A 24,921-nucleotide genomic window follows, 5' to 3' on the forward strand; every position below is an offset into this window, starting at 1 on the left:
AAAGGGAACACTCTTGGACTGCTGGTGGAATGTGAATTGGTACAGCCATTATGGAGAACAGTATGGAGGTTCCTTAAAAATATACAAATAGAACTACCATATGACCCAGCAATCCCACTACTGGGCATATACCCTGAGAAAACCAAAATTCAAAAAGAGTCATGTACCAAAATGTTCATTACAGCTCTATTTACAATAGCCCGGAGATGGAAACAACCTAAGTGCCCATCATCAGATGAATGGATAAAGAAGATGTGGCATATATATACAATGGAATATTACTTAGCCATAAAAGGAAACGAAATTGAGCTATTTGTAATGAGGTGGATAGACCTAGAGTCTGTCATACAGAGTGAAGTAAGTCAGAAAGAGAAAGACAAATACCGTATGCTAACACATATATATGGAATTTAAGAAAAAAAATGTCATGAAGAACCTAGGGGTAAGGCAGGAATAAAGACGCAGACCTCCTAGAGAACGGACTTGAGGTTATGGGGAGGGGGAAGGGTGAGCTGTGACAGGGCGAGAGAGAGTCATGGGCATATACACACTAACAAACGTAGTAAGGTAGATAGCTAGTGGGAAGCAGCCGCATGGCACAGGGATATTGGCTCGGTGCTTTGTGACAGCCTGGAGGGGTGGGATAGGGAGGGTGGGAGGGAGGGAGACGCAAGAGGGAAGACATATGGGAACATATGTTTATGTATGACTGATTCACTTTGTTATAAAGCAGAAACTAACACACCATTGTAAAGCAATTATACCCCAATAAAGATGTTAAAAAAAATAACAGTAAAAAACCTGTAAAAAATAGAAACACTTGGAGGTGAAATATTACACTACATAATAATCAAAAGATCACTGAAGAAATCAAAGAGGAAATTTAAAAATACACAGAAGCGAATGACAAGGAAAACATGATGACACAAAACCTATGGGATGCAGCAAAAGCAGTTCTAAGAGGGAAGTTTATAGCAGTACCATCCTACCTCAAGAAACAAGAAACATCTCAAAAAAAAAAAAAACCTAATGTTACATTTGAAGCAATTAGAAGCAGAAGAACGAAAAAAAAAAAAACCATACTTAGCAGAAGGCAAGAAATCATAAAGATCAGATCAGAGAGAAATGAAAAAGAAATGAAGGAAACAATATCAAAGATCAATAAAACTAAAAGCTGGTTCTTTGAGAAGATAAACAAAATTGATAAACCGTTAGCCAGACTCATTAAGAAAATAAAGGAGAAGACTCAAATCACTAGAATTATAAATGAAAAGGGAGAAGTAATGACTGACACTGCAAAAATACAAAGAACCATGTTAGATTACTACAAGCAATTATATACCAATAAAATGGACAACCTGGAAGAAATGGACAAATTCTTAGAAAAGCACAACCTTCTGAGACTGAACCAGGAAGAAATATAAAATATGAATAGACAAATCACAAACACTGAAATTGAAACCGTGATGAAAAACCTTCCAACAAATAAAGGCCCAGGACCAGATGGCTTCACAGGTGAATTCTGTCAAACATTTATAGAAGAGTTAACACCTATCCTTCTCAAACTCTTCCAAAACATAGCAAAGAGAGGAACACTCCCAAACTCATACTGCGAGGTTGCCATCACCCTGATACCAAAACCAGAAAAAGATGTCACAAAGAAAGAAAACTATAGGCCAATATCACTGATGAACATAGATGCAAATATCTTCAACACAGTACTAGCAAACAGAATCTAATAGCACATTAAAATGGTCATACACCATGATCAAGTGGGGTTTATCCCAGGAATGCAAGGATTGTTCAATATAAACAAATCAATCAATGTGATGAACCATACTAACAAATTGAAGTAAAAGAACGATATGATCAGCTCGATAGATGCAGAAAAATCTTTCGACAAAATTCAACACCCATTTATGATAAAAACCCTCCAGAAAGTAGGCATAGAGGGAAATTACTTAGACATAATAAAGGCCATATATGACAACCCCACAGCCATCACAATTCTCAATGGTGAAAAAGTGAAACCATTTCCTCTAAGATCATGAAGAAGACAAGGTTGTCCACTCTCACCACTATTATTCAACATAGTTTTGGAAGTTTTAGCCACAGCAATCAGAGAGGAAAAAGAAATCAAAGAAATTCAAATTGGAAAAGCAGAAATCTCTCACTGTTTGGAGATGACATGATATTATACATAGAGAATCCTAAAGATACTACTAGAAAACCTTTAGAGCTAATCAATGAATTTGGTAAAGTAGCAGGATACAAAATTAATGCACAGAAATCTCTTGCATTCCTATACACTAATGATGAAAAATCTGAAAGTGAAATTAAGAAAACAGTCCCATTTACCACTGCAACAAAAGGAATGAAATATCTAGGAATAAACCTACCTAGGGAGACAAAAGACCTGTATGCAGAAAACTATAAGATACTGATGAAAGGAATTAAATGTGACACAAAGAGATGGGGAGATATACCATGTTTTTGGACTGGAAGAATCAATACTGTGAAAATTGTTACACTAACCAAAGGAATCTACAGTTTCAATGCAATCCTTATCAAACAATCAATGGTATTTTTCACAGAACTAGAACAAAAAATTGCACAATTTGTATAGAAACAAAAAAGATCCTGAATAACCAAAGCAATCTTGAGAAAGAAAAACGGAGCTGGAGGAATCAGGCTCCCTATCTTCAGACTATACTACAAAGCTACAGTAATAAAGAAAGTATGGTACTGGCAGGAAAGCAGACATATAGATCAATGGAACAGGATAGAGAGCCGAGAGATAAATCCACGCACATACTGTCACTTTACTTTTGATAAAGGAGGCAAGAATATACAATGGAAAAAGACAGGTTCTTCAATATTTGGTGCTAGGAAAACTGGAGAGCTACATATAAAAGAATGAAATTAGAACTCTCCCTAATGCCATGCACAAAAATAAGGTCAAAATGGATTAAAGACCTAAATTAAGGGCAGACACTATTAAACTCTTAGAGTTAAAATTAGGCAGAACCCTCTATGACATAAATTACAGCAAGATCCTTTTTGACCCACGTCCTAGAGAGCTGGAAATAAAAAGAAAAACAAAAAAAATGGGACCTAATGAAACTTAAAAGCCTTTGCACAGCAATAACTATAAACAGGATGAAAAGACAACCCTCAGAATGGGAGAAAATATTTGAGAATGAAGCAACTGACAAAGGATTAATCTCCAACACTTACAAGCAGCTCATGCAGCTCAATATCAAAGAAACAATCAACCCAAGCCAAAAATGGGCAGAAGAACTAAATAGAGATTTCTCCAAAGAAGATATATAGATTGCCAACCAACAGATGAAAGAATGCTCAACATCATTAATCATTAGAGGAACGAAAATCAAAAGTACAATGAGGTATCACCTCACACCAGTCAGAATGGCCATCACCAAAATATCTACAGACAATAAATCCTGGAGGGGGTGTGGGGAAAAGGGAACCCTTTTGCACTGTTGGTGGTAATGTAAATTAATACAGCTATTATGGAGAACAGTGCTTCCTTAGATTTCCTTAAAATCTAAAAATAGAACTACCATATGAGCCAGCAATCCCACTACTGGGTGTATACATTGAGGAAACCATAATTCAAAAAGTGTCATGTACCCCAATGTTCATTGCACCTCTATTTACATTAGCCAGGATATGGAAGCAACCTAAGTGTTCATCGACAGATGAATGGATAAAGAAAATGTGGCACATATATACAATGGGATATTACTCAGCCATAAAAAGAAAGGAAATAGAGTTATTTGTAGTGAGGTGGATGGACCTAGCATCTGTCATGCAGAGTGAAGTAAGTCAGAAAGAGAAAGACAAATACCGTATGCTAACACATATATATGGAATGAAAAAATAAATGGTTCTGAAGAACCTAGTGGCAAGACAGGAATAAATATGCAGGTGTAGAGAATGGTCTTGAGGACATGGGGAGGGGGAATGGTTAGCTGGAACGAAGTGAGAGTGTGGCTTGTACTTATATATACTACCAAATATAAAATAGATAGCTAGTGGGAAGCAGCCACATAGCACAGAGAGATCAGCTTGGTATTTTGTGACCACCTACAGAGGTGAGATAGGGAGTGTGGGAAGGAGATGGAAGACTGAGGATATATGTGGATATATGTATATTTATAACTGATTCACTTTGTTATAAAGTAGAAACTAACACACCATTGTAAAACATTTATACTCCAATACAGATATTTTTAAAAAGTAATAAAATAAAGACTATTACAAGAGATAAAGAAGGACACCTTTTAATGATCAAGTGCTCAATCCAAAATGAAGATATAACAACTATAAATATATATGCACCCACGATAGGAGCACCTCAATACATAAAGCAAATACTAATAGCCATAAAAGGAGAAATTGACAGTGACACAATAATAGTGTGGTATTTTAACACCCCACTCTCATCAATGACATACCTTCCAGACAGAAAATCAACAGGCCTTATATGATACATTGGACAAGATGGACTTAATTGATATTTATAGAACACTCCATTCAAAAACATCTGAATAGACTTTCTTCCCAAGTGCCCATGTAACATTCTCCAGGACAGATTACGTCATGGGCCACAAATCAAGCCTTGGTAAACTTAAGAAAATTGAAACCATATTGAGCATCCTTTCTGACCACAATGGTATTCGATTAGAAATCAATTACAGGAAAATAACTGTAAAAAACATAGTAACATGGAAGCTCAACTATATTTTACTAAATGTACAATGGATCACTGAAGATATCAAAGAATATATCAAAAAATACCTAGAGACACATGAGAATGAAAACATAATGAACCAAAACTTATGGGACACAGCAAAAGCAGTTCTAAGAGGGAAGTTTATAGCAATACAGTCTTATCTCAGGAAAGAAGAAAAACCTGACCTGACACATAAAGCAACTAGAGAAAGAAGAATAAGCAAAACTCAATGTTAGTATAAGGAAATAAATCAGAAAAATCAGTGTAGAAATACGTGAAATAGAGACTAAGAAAACAACAGAAAATATCAATGAAAGTCACCCGGTTCTTTGAAATGATAAATAAAATTGATAAACTCTTTAGGAAGACTCATCAAGAAAAAAAGGGAGTGTGTCCAAACCAATAAAATTAGAAAGAAAAAAGAAGTTACAACTGACATCACAAAAATACAAAAAATTAAGAGACTACTACAAACAACTATGCACCAATAAAATGGATAGCCTAAAAGAAATGGACAAATTATTTGAAAGGTAAAACATTCCAAGACTGAACTAGGAAGAAATAGAAAATGTGAACAGAAAAGTCACAAGTAGGGCTTCCCTGGTGGCACAGTGATTGAGAGTCCGCCTGCTGATACAGGGGACACGGGTTCGTGCCCTGGTCCAGGAAGATCCCACATGCCACGGAGCAGCTGGGCCCGTGAGCCATGGCTGCTGGGCCTGCAAGTCTGGAGCCTATGCTCTGCAATGGTAGAGGCCACAACAGTGAGAGGCCCACGTACCCCCCCTCCAAAAAAAAAAAAGAAAAGAAAAGTCACAAGTACTGAAATTGAAACTGATTTAAAAGCTTTTAAAAAATGAAAGTCCAGGAGTAGATGGCTTCACAGGTGAATTTTATCAAATATTTAGAGAACTGTTAACATCTATTGTTCTGAAACTCTTCCAAAAACTTACAGAGAAAGGAAACTCCCAAACTCATTCTATGAATCCAGCATTGCCCTGATACAAAACCAAACAGATACCACAAAACAAGCAATTTACAGGCTAATATCACAGATGAACTTAGATGCAAAAATCCTCAGCAAGATACTAACAAACCAAAATTAAGGAAACAATCCCATTTACCAAAGCATCAAAAAGAATAAAATACCTAAGAATAAACCTACCTAAGGAGACAAAAGCCCTGTACTCTGAAAACTGTAAGAGGCTGATGAAAGTAATCGAATATGACACAAACAGACGGAAAGATATACCTTGTTCTTGGATTGGAAGAATCAATATTTTCAAAATGACTATACTCCTCATGGTAATATACAGATTCAATGAAACCCTTACAAAACTAGCAATGGCATTTTTCACAGAACTAGAACAAAATAATTTTAACATTTGTAAGGAATCACAAAAGATCCCAAATATCGAAAGCAATCCTGAGAAAGAAAAATGGGCCTGGAGGAATGAGGCTCCCTGACTTCAGACTATGCTACAAAGCTACAGTAATCAATACAGTATGGTACTGTGCAAAAAAACAAATATAGATTAATGGAACAGGATAGAAAGCCCAGAAATAAACCCATGCACCTATGGTCTATTAATCTATGACAAAGTAGGCAAGAATATACAGTGGAGAAAAGACAGCCTCTTCAACAACTGGTGCTGGGAAAACTGGACAGCTACATGTAAAAGAAAGAACTTAGAAAATTCTCTATCACCATACACAAAAACAAACACAAAATAGATCAAAGACCTAAATGTAAAGATGGATAATAAAAAACTCTCCAAGGAAAACATAGGCAGAACACACTTTGACATAAATTGCAGCAAGATCTTTTTTGACTCACTTCCTAGAGTAATGAAAATAAAAACAAAAATTAAAAAATGGAACCTCATTAAATTTAAAAGCTTTTGCACAAGAAAGGAAAACATAATGAAAATACAACCTACAAAATTGGAGAAAATAGTTGCCAACAAAGCAACTGACAAGAGATTAATCTCCAGAATATATAAACAGCTCATGCAGCTCTAAGTCAAAAAAAAAAAAAAAAAGTCCAATAAAAAATGGGCAGAAGTTCCAACTTAAATAGACATTTCTCCAGGGAAGAAATACAGATGTCCAAAAAACAAATGAAAAGATGCTCAACATCATGAACTATCAGAGAAATGTAAATCAAAATTACATTGAGGTACCACTTAACACTGGTCAGAATGGCCATCATCAAAATGTCTACAAACAATAAATGCTGGAAGACCTACTAGAGAATGGACTTGAGGACATGGGGAGGGGGAAGGGTAAGCTGGGACAAAGTGAGAGAGTGGTAGTGTATATATGGACATATATATACTACCAAATGTAAAATAGATAGCTAGTGGGAAGCAGTCGCATAGCACAGGGACATCAGCTTGGTGCTTTTTGACCAGCTAGAAGGGTGGGATAGGGAGAGTGGGAGGGAGGGAGGTGCAACAGAAAAGAGGTATGGGGATATATGTATATGTATAACTGATTCACTTTGTTATAAAGCAGAAACTAACACACCATTATAAAGCAATTATACTCCAATAAAAATGTCAAAAGAAAATGCTGGAGAGGATGTAGAGAAAATGGAATCCTCCTACACTCTTGGTCGGAATATAAATTGTCAAAATCAGTAAAGAGAAAAGTAAGGAGGTTCCTTAAAAAAACTAAAAATTGAAGTGCTATATGATCCAGCTATCCCACTCCTGGCATATATCTAAGAAAAGAATAACTCAAAAAGATACATGCACCTCAATATTCATTGCAGCACTGTTTACAATAGTGAAGACATGGAAGCAACCAGAATGTCCATCGACAGATGAATGGATAAAGAAGATGTGGTACATATATACAATGGAATATTACTCAGCCATAAAAAAGAATAAAATAATGACATTTGCAGCAACATGGATGGGCCTAGAGGTTATCATACTAAGTGAAATAAGGCAGAGAAAAGCAGTTATCATATTATGTCACCCAAATGTGGAATCGAATTTTTAAAAAGGATATAAATGAACTTATTTACAAAACACAAACAGATTCACAGATTTCAAGCCCAAACTTGTGGTTACCAAAGGGGAAATGTGGAGGGGAGGAATAAATTAGGAACTTGCGATTAACATACACACTACTATATATAAAATATATAACCAACAAGGACCTACGGTATAACACATGGAACTCTACTCTGTATTAACCTATATGGGAAAGAAGTCTGATGAAGAATGCATATATGTATTTTTATAACATTATGCTGTACACCTGAAACTACTGTAAGACTGTAAATCCACTCTATTCTAATAAAATTTAAAAAAAAACAGAAAATGATAATAACGGAGTACTATGAACAACTCTAAACACATAATTTTGACATGTGGTGAAAAGGACTACTTACTCAAAAAACAGACTACTACCACTCTCTAAATATGAAATAGGTAATTTGAATAACTCTACATTTTAAGATTTAATCAACATTATATTTAAGAAATTCCCTCATAATGAAGTGATCACTGAAGAAATCAAAGAGGAAATAAAAAAATACCTAGAACCAAATGACAATGGAGACAAGATGACCCAAAACCTATGGGATGCAGCAAAATCAGTTCTAAGAGGGAAGTTTACAGCAATACAAGCCCACCTTAAGAAACAGGAAACATCTCGAATAAACAACCTAACCTTGCACCTAAAACAATTAGAGAAAGAAGAATAAAAAAACCCCAAAGTTAGCAGAAAGAAAGAAATCATAAAAATCAGATCAGAAATAAAAGAAAAAGAAATGAAGGAGACAATAGCAAAGATCAATAAAACTAAAAGCTGGTTCTTTGAGAAGATAAACAAAATAGATAAACCATTAGCCAGACTCATCAAGAAAAAAAAGGAGAAGACTCAAATCAATAGAATTAGAAATGAAAAAGGAGAAGTAAAAACTGACACTGCAGAAATACAAAAGATCATGAGAGATTACTACAAGCAACTCTATGCCAATAAAACGGACAACCTGGAAGAAATGGAGAAATTCTTAGAAATGCACAAACTGCCAAGACTGAATCAGGAAGAAATAGAAAATATGAACACACCAATCACAAGCACTGAAATTGAAACTGTGATTAAAAATTTTCCAACAAACAAAAGCCCAGGACCAGATGGCTTCATAGGCAAATTCTATCAAACATTTAGAGAAGAGCTAACACCTATCTTTCTCAAACTCTTCCAAAATATAGCAGAGGGAGGAACACTCCCAAATTCCTTCTACGAGGTCACCATCACCCTGATACCAAAAACAGACAAGGATGTCACAAAGAAAGAAAACTACAGGCCAATATCACTGATGAACATAAATGCAAAAATCCTCAACAAAATACTAGCAAACAGAATCCAACAGCACATTAAAAGGATCACATACCATGACCAAGTGGGGTTTATTCCAGGAATGCAAGGATTCTTCAATATACGCAAATCTATCAATGTGATAAACCATATTAACAAATTGAAGGAGAAAAACCATATGATCATCTCAATAGATGCAGAGAAAGCTTTTGACAAAATTCAACACCCATTTATGATAAAATCCCTGCAGAAAGTAGGCATAGAGGGAACTTTCCTCAACATAATAAAGGCCATATATGACAAACCCACAGCCAACATCATCCGCAATGCTGAAAAACTGAAAGCATTTTCACTAGGATCATGAACAAGACAAGGTTGCCCACCCTCACCACTCTTATTCAATATAGTTTTGGAAGTTTTAGCCAAAGCAATCAGAGAAGAAATGGAAATAAAAGGAATCCAAATCGGAAAAGAAGAAGTAAACCTGTCACTCTTTGCAGATGACACGATACTATACATAGAGAATCCTAAAGATGCTACCAGAAAACAACTAGAGTTAATCAATGAATTTGGTAAAATTGCAGGATACAAAATGAATGCACAGAAATCTATGGCATTCCTATACAATAATGATGAAAAATCTGAAAGTGAAATCAAGAAAACACTCCCATTTACCACTGCAACAAAAGGAATAAAATATCTAGGAATAAACCTACCTAAGGAGACAAAAGACCTGTATGCAGAAAATTATAACACACTGATGAAAGAAATTAAAGATGATACAAATGGATGGAGAGATATACCATGTTCTTGGATTGGAAGAATCAACATTGTGAAAATGACTCTACTACCCAAAGCAATCTACAGATTCAATGCAATCCCTATCAAACTACCACTGGCATTTTTCACAGAACTAAAACAAAATATTTCACAATTTGTATGGAAACACAAAAGACCCCGAATAGCCAAAGCAATCTTGAGAACGAAAAACAGAGCTGGAGGAATCAGTCTCCCTGACTTCAGACCATACTACAAAGCTACAGTATTCAAGACAGTATGGTACTGGCACAAAAACAGAAAGATAGGTCAATGGAACAGGATAGAAAGCCCAGAGATAATCCCATGCACATATGGTCACCTTATCTTTGATAAAGGAGGAAGGAACGTACAGTGGAGAAAGGACAGCCTCTTCAATAAGTGGTGCTGGGAATACTGGACAGATACATGTAAAAGTATGAGATTAGATCACTCCCTAACACCACACACAAAAATAAGCTCAAAATGGATTAAAGACCTAAATGTAAGGCCAGAAACTATCAAACTCTTAGAGGAAAACATAGCCAGAACACTCTATGACATAAATCACAGCAAGGTCATTTTTGACTCCCTTCCTAGAGAAATGGAAATAAAAACAAAAATAAGCAAATGGGACCTAATGAAACTTCAAAGCTTTTTCACAGCAAAGGAAACCATAAACAAGACCAAAAGACAACCCTGAGAATGGGAGAAAATATTTGCAAATGAAACAACTGACAAAGGATTAATTTCCAAAAATTACAAGCCACCCATGCAGGTCAATAACAAAAAAACAAACAACCCAATCCAGAAATGGGCAGAAGACCTAAATAGACATTTCACCAAAGAACATATACAGACTGCCAACAAACATATGAAAGAATGCTCAACATCATTAATCATTAGGGAAATGCAAATCAAAACTACAATGAGATATCATCTCACACCCGTCAGAATGGCTATCATCAAAAAATCTAGAAACGATAAATGCTGGAGAGGGTGTGGAGTTAAGGGAACACTCCTGCACTGCTGGTGGGAATGTGAAATGGTACAACCACTATGGAGAACAGTATGGAGGTTCCTTAAAAAACTACAAATAGAACTACCATATGACTCAGCAATCCCACTACTGGGCATATACCCTGAGAAAACCGAAATTCAAAAAGAGTCATGTACCAAAATGTTCATTGCAGCTCTATTTACAGTAGTCCGGAGATGGAAACAACCTAAGTGCCGATCATCAGATGAATGGATAAAGAAGATGTGTCACATATATACAACGGAATATTACTCAGCCATAAAAAGAAACGAAATTGAGTTATTTGTGGTGAGGTGGATAGACCTAGAATCTGTCATACAAAGTGAAGTAAGTCAGAAAGAGAAAGACAAATACCGTATGCTAACACATATATATGGAATTTAAGAAAAAAATGTCATGAAGAAACTAGGGGTAAGACAGGAATAAAGACACAGACCTACTGGAGAACGGACTTGAGGATATGGGGAGGGGGGAACGGTGAGCTGTGAGAAAGCGAGAGAGAAGCATGGACACATATACAGTACCAAACGTAAGGTAGATAGCTAGTGGGAAGCAGCCGCATAGCACAGAGATATCAGCTCGGTGCTTTGTGACCGTCTGGAGGGGTGGGGTAGGGATGGTGTGAGGGAGGGATATGCAAGAGAGAAGAGATATGGGAACATATGTATATGTATAACTGATTCACTTTGTTATAAAGCAGAAACTAACACACCATGTAAAGCAATTATACCCCAAAAAAGATGTTAAAAAAAAAGCAATTCCCTCAAATTAATCTCCAGGCCCAGATGATTTCAATGGAGAATTATTTAATAAAAACATCTTTAAAGAAAATTAACACCTATTATATACCATCTTTTTTAAAAAATAGAAGAAAAGGCAACAGTTCTTAATAGATGTATTAATGTATTTTTACTCTTATACCAAATCCAAATAAAGACAGATGAATGAAGAAAACTGCAGAACTATATCTCTTGTGAATACAAATATCTTTAATATATTATTAACAAATAGAACTCAGCAATATATAAAATATTTATAAACCATGACCATGTGGAGTTTACTCTGGAGATCCAAGGCTAGTTAAATATTTGAAATCAATAAACTATTCCACCATATTAGCAATAAAATTCATGACCCTATCAATCAATGTATAAAAAATTTGACAAAATTCAACACCTATTCATGATAACACTCAGAAAAATCGGAATAGAGGGGAAGTTATCCTTGGTAAAGACTATTTAAATAACACAGGGTTAGCATTATAATGATATATTATATATATACCAATACATAAAGGTAAAAGTCTGAGTGTTTCTCCCCTAAGATCAGGAACAAGACAAGAATTTCTGTTCTCACGACTTATATTAAATATAGTGCTGGAATTTCTAGCCAATGCAATAAGGCACATTTAAAGAAAATTCATAAAGATCAGAAAAGGAATAATATAACTACCCATAGTTGAGATTACATGATTGTCTGGTTAGAAAATCTATATTAATTAATTAGAATTAATTTTAAACACTTTGTAGCAGTAGTAAGTGATTTCATCAAGGTCGTTTTTATTTGTATGTATTAGGAATGAGCAAACATGTGGAAACTGAAATTTAAAATATAATACAATTTACAATCACTCTAAAAATGAAATAGTTGTAAATATAACAAAAAAATACTGGAGTTGTTTGCTGAAAACTACAGAATGCTGATGAAATCAAGAATGATCAAGATAAATGGAGTGATAAGCCACATTCATTGATTGCAAGACTCAACATAGTAAAGATGTGAATTCTCTCCAAATGAGTATACATATTTAACAAAATTGCTGTCAAAATTCCAGCAAGAATTTTTATAGGTGTAGATAAAGTTATTCTAAAAGTTATGTGGAAAGGCCAATGAATAAGAATAGAGTAAAAGTTTTTGTAAATGATGAATAAAATGTGAAGAATGTATACTTAATTTCATGACACTATATAGCTCTTATAATCAGGACTGTGTGATATTTGTGGAAGGATAGAAACATAGACTAATGGAACAGGGCAGAAAACCCAGAAATAGACACACATATACCAAACTGATTTTTTAAATAAGGTATCAAAGCAATTCAATGGAGGAAAAAGAGGATTTTTAACAAATGGTGCTGGAGGGGGTTGCACCAGAGGCCAGTAAATGAAACTTGACTTAAATCTAACTCCTAAAAATTAATTTTAAATGGATCAGGAACTTAAACATAAAACTATAAAATCTTAGAATAAAAAAGGAGAAAGTCTTTAAGATCTAGGGTTCATCAAAGAGTTCTTGATATGGACACCAAAAACATGTTCCATAAAAGGAAAAAAATGATAAATTGGATCAAATGAATATTAAAAACTTTTGTTCTGTGAAAGAATCTGTAAAGAGGATGAAAGATAAGCTACAGATATCACATGTACAACAAAGAGCTAGTGTCTGGGTTATATGTAGAAATCTTAATACTCAACAGTTTAAAAAATCCAATTAGAAATTGAACTAAAGACATGAAGAGAATTTTCACTGAAAAGAATATACAGATGGAATTTAAGCACATGAAACATCCTTAATCATTAGGAACATGCAAATTTAAACCAAAATAAGATATAAGTACACACCTATTGGAGTGGCTAAAATAAAAAATAGTGACAATAAATGCTGGTGAGAAACTGGATCACTTATATATTGTTGATGAGAATATAAAATTGTACAGTCACTGTGGAAAACAATTTGGAAGTTCCATAAAAACTTAAAAGGCATGTACCATACGACACAGCAATTGCACTCCTGAGCATTTATCCCAGAGAAAGTAACATTTAAATTGACATCAAAACCCCTACATGAGTGTTCACAGAAGCTTTATTCATAATAGCCCAAAATTGTATACAACACAGATATCCTTCAATAGGAAAATAGTTAAACAAACTTTTGCCCATCTATATCATGGAATGCTCTTCAACAGTGAAAAACAATGAACTATTGATACACACAACAACCTGGACTAATCTTCAGTGAATTATGCTGAGTGAAAGTAGTCAATCCCTGTTAGTTACAATACTGTACGATTTATTTTATATAACATTCATGAAATGACAAAATTATAGAAATGGAGAACAAATTAGTGGTTTTCATGGGTCATGATGGGGATTGGGCAGGATGTAAGTGGGTGTTGCTATAAAAAGACAACCTAAGAGATCCTTGTGGTGATGGAAATACTCTCTATCAATGCCCAGTATGCTGATCATGACATTGTTCTATAATTTGGACGATGTTATCACTGGGGAAAACTGGGAAGATGGTACTTGGCTTTTCTCTGTACTATTGCATGCAACTGCAGGTGAATCTTCAATTATCTCAAAATTAAAAGTTTAATTAAAAAATATATGGGGGGCGGAGGGGAAGATGGTGGAAGAGAAAGACACAGAGATCACCTTCCTCCCCACAGATACACCAGAAATACATCTACACGTGCAGCAACTCCTACAGAACACCTACTGAATGCTGGCAGAAGACCTCAGACTTCCCAAAAGCCTCAGAAGCAGCAGACTAAAGCTCCACAATCAACTTGATGTACCCTGCATCTCTGGAATACATGAATAGACAACGAATCATCCCAAATTGAGGAGGTGGACTTTGGGCGCAAAATATATTATTTTGTCATCTTCTCCTCTTTTTGTGAGTGTGTATGTGTATGCTTCTGTGTGAGATTTTGTCTGTATAGCTTTCCTGACACCATTTGTCCTAGGGTTCTATCCGTCCTTTTTTTAAAAAAATTTTTTTCTTAATAATTAATTTTAATAACTTTATTATACTTTACCTTCTTTCTTTCTTTCTTTCTTTCTTTCTTTCTTTCTTTCTTTCTTTCTTTCTTTCTTTCTTTCTTTCTTTCTTTCTTTCTTTCTTTCTTTCTTTCCTTCCTTCCTTCCCTCCTTTAGACAACGAATCATCCCAAATTGAGGAGGTGGACTTTGAGAGCAAGATTTATGATTTTTTCCCCTTTACCTCTTTTTGTGAGTGTGTATGTGTATGCTTCTGTGTAAGATTTTGTCTGTATAGCTTTGCTTCCACCATTTGTACTAAGGTTCTATCTGTCCCTTTTTTTTCTAAATAATAATTTTTTTATTTTAATAACTTTATTATACTTTATTTTATTTTACTGTATCTTCTTTCTTTCTTTTTTCCTTCCTTCCTTCCTCCCTTCATTCCTTCCTCCATTCCTCCCTCCCTCCCTCCTTTCTTTCCTTCTTTCCTTCTTTTCTTCTTTCCTTAATTCCTTCCTTCCCTCCTTTCTCTCTCTGTCTTTCTTTCTTTCTTTCTTACATTCTTCTTACTTCTAATAATTCTTTCTCTCTATTTTTTTTCTCCCTTTTATTCTGAGCCATGTCTATGAAAGGCTCTTGGTGCTCCAGCCAGGAGTCAGGGCTGTACTTCTGAGGTGGGAGAGCGAACATCAGGACACTGGTCAACAAGAGACCTCCCAGCTCCATATAATATCAAATGATGAAACTCTCCCAGAGATCTCCATCTCAACACCAGCACCAAGCTTCACTCAATGACCAGCAAGCTATTAAAATCATAAGTCCACAGACACCCCAAAACACACCAACAGACGTGGACCTGCCCACTAGAGAGGCAATATCCAACCTCATCCACCAGAACACAGGCACAAGTCCCCTCCACCAGGAAGCCTACACAACCCACTGAACCAACCTTAGCCACTGGAGACAGACATCAAAAACAACGGGAACTACAAACCTGCAGCCTGCAAAAAGGAGAACCCAAACACAGTAAGATAAGGAAAATGAGAAGACAGTAAAACACACAGCAGATGAAGGAGCAAGATAAAAACGCACCAGACCTAATAAATGAAGAGGAAATAGGCAGTCTACCTGAAAAAGAATTCAGAATAATGATAGTAAAAGTGATCCAAAATCGTGGAAATAGAATGGACAAAATGCAAGAAACATTTAACAAGGACCTGGAAGAACTGAAGATGAAACAAACAATGATGAAAAACAGAAAAATGAAATGAAAAAGACTCTAGATGGGATCAATAGCAGAATAACTGAGGCAGAAGAACGGATAAGTGACCTGGAAGATAAACTAGTGGAAATAACTACTGCAGAGCAGAATAAAGAAAAAAGAATGGAAAGAACTGAGGACAGTCTCAGAGACCTCTGGGACAACATTAAACACACCAACATTCGAATTATAGGGGTTCCATAGAAGAAAAGAAAAAGAAAGGGACTGAGAAAATATGTGAAGAGATTATAGTTGAAAACTTCCCTGATATGGGAAAGGAAATAGTTAATCAAGTCCAGGAAGCACAGAGAGTCCATACAGGATAAATACAAGGAGAAATACACCAAGACACAAATTAATCAAACTGTCAAAAATTAAACACAAAGAAAGCATATTAAAAGCAACAAGGGAAAAACAACAAATTACACTCAAGGGAATCCCCATAAGGTTAACAGCTGATCTCTCAGCAGAAACTGCAAGCCAGAAGGGAGTGGCAGGACATACTGAAAGTGATGAAGGAGAAAAACCTGCAACTAAGATTACTCTACCCAGCAAGGATCTCATTCAGATTTGATGGAGATATTAAAACCTTTACAGACAAGAAAAAGCTGACAGAGTTCAGCACCACCAAACCAGCATTACAACAAATGCTAAAGGAACTTCTCTAGGCAAGAAAAACAAGAGAAGGAAAAGACCTATAATAACGAACACAAAACAATTTAGAAAATGGGAATAGGAAAATACATATCGATAATTACCTTAAATGTAAATGGACTAAATGCTCCCACCAAAAGACACAGATTGGCTGAATGGATACAAAAACAAGACCCATAAATATGCTGTCTACAAGAGACTCACTTCAGGCCTAGAGACACAAACAGACTGAAAGTAAGGGGATGGAAAAAGATATTCCATGCAAATGGAAACCAAAAGAAAGCTGGAGTAGCCATTCTCATATCAGACAAAATAGACTTTAAAATTTTATTTATTTATGGCTGTGTTGGGTCTTCATTTCTGTGCAAGGGCTTTCTCCTGTTGTGGCAAGTGGGGGCCACTCTTCATCGCTGTGCACAGGCCTCTCACTATCGCAGACTCTCTTGTTGCAGAGCACAGGCTCCAGACGCGCAGGCTCAGTAGTTTTGGTTCACGGGCCTAGTTGCTCCGCAGCATGTGGGATCTTCCCCGACCAGGGCTCGAACCCGTGTTCCCTGCATTGGCAGGCAGATTCTCAACCACTGTGCCACCAGGGAAGCCCCAAAATAGACTTTAAAATAAAGACTATTAGAAGAGATAAAGAAGGACACTGCATAATGATCAAGGGATCAATCCAAGAAGATATAACAATTGTAAATATTTATGCACCCAACATAGGAGCACCTCAATACATAAGGCAAATACTAACATCCATAAAAGGGGAAATCGACAGTAACACATTCATAGAAGGGGACTTTAACAACCCACTTTCACCAATGGACAGATCATCCAAAATGAAAATAAAAAAGGAAACACAAGGTTTAAATGATACATTAAACAAGATGGACTTAATTTATATTTATAGGACAATCCATCCAAAAACAACAGAATACACATTTTTCTCAAGTGCTCATGGAACATTCCCCAGGATAGATCATATCTTGGGTCACAAATCAAGTCTTGGTAAATTTAAGAAAATTGAAGTTGTATCAAGTATCTCTTCCAAACACTACGCCATGAGACTAGATGTCAATTACAGGAAAAGATCTGTAAAAAATACAAACACATGGAGGCTAAACAATACACTACTTAATAACGAAGTGATCACTGAAGGAATCAAAGAGGAAATCAAAAAATACGTACAAACAAATGACAATGGAGACACGACGACCCAAACCTATGGGATGCAGCAAAAGCAGTTGTAAGAGGGAAGTTTATAGCAATACAAACCCACCTTAAGAAGCAGGATGCATCTCGAATAAACAACCTAACCTTTCACCTAAAGCAATTAGAGAAAGAAGAACAAAAAACCCCAAAGTTAGCAGAAGGAAAGAAATCGTAAATATCAGATCAGCAATAAATGAAAAAGAAATGAAGGAAACAACAGCAAAGATCAATAAAACTAAAAGCTGGTTCTTTGAGAAGATAAACAAAATTGATAAACCATTAGCCAGACTCAACAAGAAATAAATGGAGAAAACTCAAATCAATAGAATTAGAAATGAAAAAGAAGAAGTAACAAATGACACTGCAGAAATACAAAAGATCATGAGATATTACTACAAGCAACTCTATGCCAATAAAACGGACAACCTGGAAGAAATGGAGAAATTCTTAGAAATGCACAACCTGCCAAGACTGAATCAGGAAGAAATAGAAAATATGAACACACCAATCACAAGCACTGAAATTGAAACTGTGATTAAAAATCTTCCAACAGGGGCTTCCCTGGTGGCGCAGTGGTTGAGGGTCCGCCTGCCGATGCAGGGGACACGGGTTCGTGCCCCGGCCCGGGAGGATCCCACATGCCGCGGAGCGGCTGGGCCCGTGAGCCGTGGCCGCTGGGCCTGCACGTCCGGAGCCTGTGCTCCGCAACGGGAGAGGCCACAACGGTGAGAGGCCCGCATACCGCAAAAAAAAAAAAAAAAAAAAAAAAAAAAAAAAAAAATCTTCCAACAAACAAAAGCCCAGGACCAGATGGCTTCACAGACGAATTCTATCAAACATTTAGAGAAGAGCTAACATCTATCCTTCTCAAACTCTTCCAAAATATAGCAGAGGGTGGAACACTCCCAAATTCCTTCAACAAGGCCACCATCACCCTGATACCAAAACCAGACAAGGATGTCACAAAGAAAGAAAACTACAGGCCAATATCACTGATGAACAGAGATGCAAAAATCCTCAACAAAATACTAGCAAACAGAATCCAACAGCACATTAAAAGGATCATACACGATGACCAAGTGGGGTTTATTCCAGGAATGCAAGGATTCTTCAATATACGCAAATCTATCAATGTGATAAACCATATTAACAAATTGAAGGAGAAAAACCATGTGATCATCTCAATAGATGCAGAGAAAGCTTTTGACAAAATTCACACCCATTTATGATAAAAACCCTGCAGAAAGTAGGCATACCGGGAACTTTCCACAACATAATAAAGGCCATATACGACAAGCCCACAGCCAACATCGTCCGCAATGGTGAAAAACTGAAAGCATTTCCACTAAGATCAGGAACAAGACAAGGTTCCCACTCTCCACACTCTTATTCAACATAGTTTTGGAAGCTTTAGTGACAACATTCAGAGAAGAAAATGAAATAAAAGGAATCCAAATCGGAAAAGAAGAAGTAAAGCTGTCACTGTTTGCAGATGACACAATACTATACGTAGAGAATCCTAAAGATGCTACCAGAAAACTACTAGATCTAATCAATGAATTTGGTAAAGTAGCAGGATACAAAATTAATGCACAGAAATCTCTGGCATTTTTATACAATAATGATGAAAAATGTGAAAGTGAAATCAAGAAAACACTCCCGTTTACCATTGCAACAAAAAGAATATAATATCTAGGAATAAACCTACCTAAGGAGACAAAAGACCTGTATGCAGAAAATTATAAGACACTGATGAAAGAAATTAAAGATAATACAAATAGATGGAGAGATATACCATGTTGTTGGATTGGAAGAATCAACATTGTGAAAATGACTCTACTACCCAAAGCAATCTACAGATTCAATGCAATCCCTATCAAACTACCACTGGCATTTTTCACAGAACTAGAACAAAATATTTCACAATTTGTATGGAAACACAAAAGACCCCGAATAGCCAAAGCAATCTTGAGAACGAAAAACAGAGCTGGAGGAATCAGGCTCCCTGACTTCAGACCATACTACAAAGCTACAGTAATCAAGACAGTATGGTAGTGGCACAAAAACAGAAAGATAGGTCAATGGAACAGGATAGAAAGCCCAGAGATAAACCCATGCACATATGGTCACCTTATCTTTGATAAAGGAGGCAGGAATGTACAGTGGAGAAAGGACAGCCTCTTCAATACGTGGTGCTGGGAAAACTGGACAGGTACATGTAAAAGTATGAGATTAGATCACTCCCTAACACCATACACAAAAGTAAGCTCAAAATGGATTAAAGACCTAAATGTAAGGCCAGAAACTATCAAACTCTTAGAGGAAAACATAGGCAGGACACTCTAGACAGAAATCACAGCAAGATCCTTTTTGACCCACCTCCTAGAGTAATGGAAATAAAAACAAAAATAAGCAAATGGGACCTAATGAAACTTCAAAGCTTTTGCACAACAAAGGAAACTATAAACAAGACCAAAGACAACCCTCAGAATGGGAGAAAATATTTGCTAATGAAGCAACTGACAAAAGATTAATTTCCAAAATTTACAAGCAGCTCATGCAGCTCAATAACATAAAAAATAAACAACCCAATCCAAAAATGGGCAGAAGACCTAAATAGACATTTCTCCAAAGAAGATATACAGACTGCCAAGAAACACATGAAAGAATGCTTAACATCATTAATCATTAGAGAAATGCAAATCAAAACTACAATGAGATATCATCTCACACCGGTCAGAATGGCCATCATCAAAATATCTAGAAACAATAAATGCTGGAGAGGGTATGGAGAAAAGGGAACACTCTTGCACTGCTGGTGGGAATGTGGCTTGGTTCTGTCACTATGGAGAACAGTATGGAGGTTCCTTAAAAATCTACAAATAGAACTACCATATGACCCAGCAATCCCACTGCTGGGCATATACCCTGAGATAACCAAAATTCAAAAAGAGTCATGTACCAAAATGTTCATTGCAGCTCTATTTACAATAGCCCAGAGATGGAAACAACCTAAGTGCCCATCATCGGATGAATGGATAAAGAAGATGTGTCACATATATACAATGGAATATTACTCAGCCATAAAAAGAAATGAAATTGAGCTATTTGTAATGAGGTGGATAGACCTGGAGTCTGTCATAGAGAGTGAAGTAAGTCAGAAAGAGAAAGACAAATACCATATGCTAACACAAATATATGGAATTTAAGGGGAAATTATATCATGAAGAAACTAGGGGTAAGACAGGAATAAAGACACAGACCTACTGGAGAACGGACTTGAGGATATGGGGAGGGGGAAGGGTGAGCTGTGACAAAGCGAGAGAGAGGCATGGACATATATACACTACCAAACGTAAGGTAGATAGCTAGTGGGATGCAGCCACATAGCACAGGGATATCAGCTCGGTGCTTTGTGACCACCTGGAGGGGTGTGGTAGGGATGGTGGGAGGGAGGGAGACGCAAGAGGGCAGAGATATGGGAACATATGTATATGTATAACTGATTCACTTTTTTATAAATCAGAAACTAACGCACCATTCTAAAGCAATTATACCCCAATAAATACGTTAAAAAAATAAAAAATAGAAAAAGAATAATGTAAAAGAAGAAAATATATATATGAAAAAATCCATATTTTCTTGGTGGAGAGCATGTGTTCAAATCATATCATTTCTTCTTTTTTTACTTTTTTTTTTTTTACTATTTTTCAAGGTTTACAACTTTTTGCCTACCCTAATCAGATTTTTGTGATTATTAAAATATGTGTTTGGTTTTATATAGGTATTTGTGAAAAGACAACTGGAAGATCTTTATTTTTCATAGTTGAGAATGTGTGCATGTCCATCCATGTGTAAAGGTTCATATTTTTATTATGAGTATAATGTTTGCTGAAGTGGGTGTATATTTTCATATATAATCTATGGTTTTATCTACATTAGTTGTAGTTTGTTAAGTACTTTGTGTGTATGTGAGATGGCATAGATTCTGTGAGGAGTGTGCAAACAAAATTATGATGGCTCCATTCATTTATTCACTTAATGAATCAATACTCTTTGAAAACGTTCTCTGTTCCAGGCTCTCGTAATATAGAGGTGACTAATATAGGGTCCTTACCATAGAGAATTTCCACTCTTTTGGGGAGGGTGATGTTTAATTACAGTACAGTATGTTGAGTGCTGTGATAGGGCAAAATATGGTGTGCTGGAAATGCAAATGAAGAGTATCTAATCAGATTGGAGATTTTAGTGGTCAGAAAAGTCTTCCTAAAATTTTGGTGTCTGAGTTGAGTATTGAGGTTTGAATAGTTGTGTATGTTTTAGGGGAACAGCAAAAAGAAACTGGGCGTGGATACCAACTGTAGTTTAGGTTAGGGTCTTCAAGGTTGGAGGCATGTGTGCAAACACCTCTGGGAGTGCACAAAATAATACTTTGAAGTGTGGAAAAATACTACGACTTTTAAAAAGAATCTTATACTTCAATCTCTTTCTTTATTTTTGTTCTGTAACGTGCATTTCATGTTAGTCCATAGGCGATGATCTTAAAATCTGTATTAGCACAGTACAATATAATCTATACATAAGTATATGCAGATACATTAGGGAGCGTGCTAATTATTTTAAATAGCAGTTACAGTTTGAAGACCACTGTTGTAAGGAATTGCAAATAGCTTGGTGTAGTTGGAGCAAAGAATGTGTGTGTGAGGAATTGGCAGGAGGTAAAACTAGGACAGACAGCACTGACCATGCCCTAGTGGTCCCAACTCCAGGCAAGCATCTATCTGCATTAGTAGAAAAAAAGGAAATCACAAAAAAGAGAGAAAATTTATGTAAATTGTTAACTGATAAACAGTTGAGAAAAGATACTAAGGATAATATTGGTGAATGTAATGGAAAAGGGAAATTAAACAGACCTGTTTAAAACATACAAATATTTAAATTATGTTTTAACAACTTTGAAAAATATTAAAAGGTAGACAACTTACTGGTGAGAATATCATAAATATATAAGATACATAACAGGTTAAACATTTACTATATTAAGAATTCTTACAAGTTAATTTTTAAAAAAGATAAAAATTCAAAGGAGAAGTTACAATCGACAATACAGAAATACAAAGGACTGTAAGAGAATGCTATGAGCAATAATACACTAGGAAAATGGACAACTTAGAAGAAATGGACAAATTCTTAGAAATGTACAATCTCTCAAGACTGAATCAGGAAGAAATAGAAAATATTAACAGATCAATGATAACTAGTGAAATTGAATATGTGATTTTAAAAATCCCAAGAAACAAAAGTACAGGACCAGATAGCTTCACAGGCAAATTCTAAAAACATTTAGAGAAGAGTTAACACCTATCCTTCTGAATCTCTTCCAAAAAATTGCAGGAGAGAACACTTCCAAACTCATTCTATGAGGTCACAATCACCCTGATACCAAAACCAGACAAAGATACTACAAAAAGAGAAAATTACAGGCCAATATCACTGAAGAATATAGACGCAAAAAATCCGCAACAGAATACTAGAAAACCAAATCCAACAATATATTAAAAGGATCATAAACCAAGATCAAGTGGGATTTATTCCAAGGATGCAAGGGTTATTCAATGTCTGCAAATCAATCAATGTGATACACCACATTAACAAATTGAAGAATAAAAACCATATATCATCTCAATAGACTCAGAAAAAGCTTTTCATAAAATTCAAAATCAAATTATCATAAAACACTCAAGAATATGGGCATAGAGTGAACATACATCAACATAATAAGGGTTATATATGATGAGACCACATACTCAATGGTGAAAAGCTGAAAGCATTTCCTCTAAGGTAAGAACAAGGCAAGGATGTCCACTCTTGACACTTTTATTTAACATAGTTTTGGAAAACCTAACCATGGCAATCAGAGAAGAAAAGTAAATAAAAGGAATCCAAACTGGAAAAGAAGAAGTAATCTTGTCACTGTTTGCAGATGACATGATACTATACATAGAAACTTCTAAAGACACTACAAGAAAACTACTAGGTCTCATCAGTGAATTTGGTAAAGTTGCAGGATACAAAAATAATACACAGAAATCTTTTGCATTTCTCTACACTAACAAGGAAAGATCAGAAAGAGAAATTAAGGAAGCAATCTCATTTACCATCACATCAAAAAGAATAGGATACATAGGAATCAATCTACCTAAGGAGACAAAAGACCTGCACTCCAAAAACTATAAGAATTTGATGAAAGGAATCAAAGACACAAACAGATGGAAAGATATACCATGTTCTTGTGTTGGAAGAATCAATATTGTTAAACTGACTATACTACCCAAGGCAATCTACAGATTCAATGCCATCCTAATCAAATTAACAATGACAGTTTTCACAGAACTATAACAAAAAAATTAACATTTGTATGGAAACACAAAAGACCCCGAATAGCCAAAGCAATCTTGAGAAAGAATGGAGCTGGAGGAATCAGTCTCCCTGACTTCAGACTATACTACAATGCTACAGTCATTAAACTAGTATGGTGCTGGCACAAAAACAGAAATATAGATCAATGGAGCAGCATAGGAAGCCCAGAAATAAACCCACCCACTTATGGTAAATTAATTTACAAGAAAGGAGGCAAGAATATACAAGGGAGAAAAGCAGTCTCTTCAAGAAATTGTGCTGGGAAAACTGGAAAGCTACATGTAAAACAATGAAATTAGAACACTCTCTAACACTATATACAAAAATAAACTCAAAATGGATTAGAGACCTAAATGAGACCTACTAGATTAGAGACCTACTATAAAACTCCTAGAAAAAAACATAAGGAAACACTCTTTGACATAAATTGCAGCAATATCTTGTTGGATCTGTTTCCTAGAGTAATGGAAATAAAAACAGAAAGAAACAAATGGGACCTAATTAAACTTAAAACTTTTGCACAGCAAAGAAAATGATAAAGAAAATGAAAAGACAACCTATGGAATGGAAGAAAATATTTGCAAACTATTTGACCAACAAGGGATTCATCTCCAAAATGTACAAACAACTCCTATAGCTCAATATCAAAAAAACAAACAACCCATGCAAAAAATGGGCAGGAGATCTA

At 35.7% G+C, this 24,921-nt stretch overlaps 1 long non-coding RNA gene across 1 annotated transcript in view; it reads left to right on the top strand.

The window, feature by feature from the left end:
• Positions 1-675: 675 nt before the first annotated feature.
• Positions 676-24,921, top strand: part of LOC125963012 (uncharacterized) — a 75,854-nt gene continuing 51,608 nt past the window's right edge. The window contains exon 1 of the long non-coding RNA XR_007474772.1: positions 676-792. This is a non-coding gene — a long non-coding RNA (uncharacterized LOC125963012). The remainder of the gene's footprint in view (positions 793-24,921) is intronic.

This window comes from Orcinus orca, chromosome X (assembly GCF_937001465.1).
Source record: "Orcinus orca chromosome X, mOrcOrc1.1, whole genome shotgun sequence".
Taxonomy (NCBI): Eukaryota; Metazoa; Chordata; class Mammalia; order Artiodactyla; family Delphinidae; genus Orcinus; species Orcinus orca.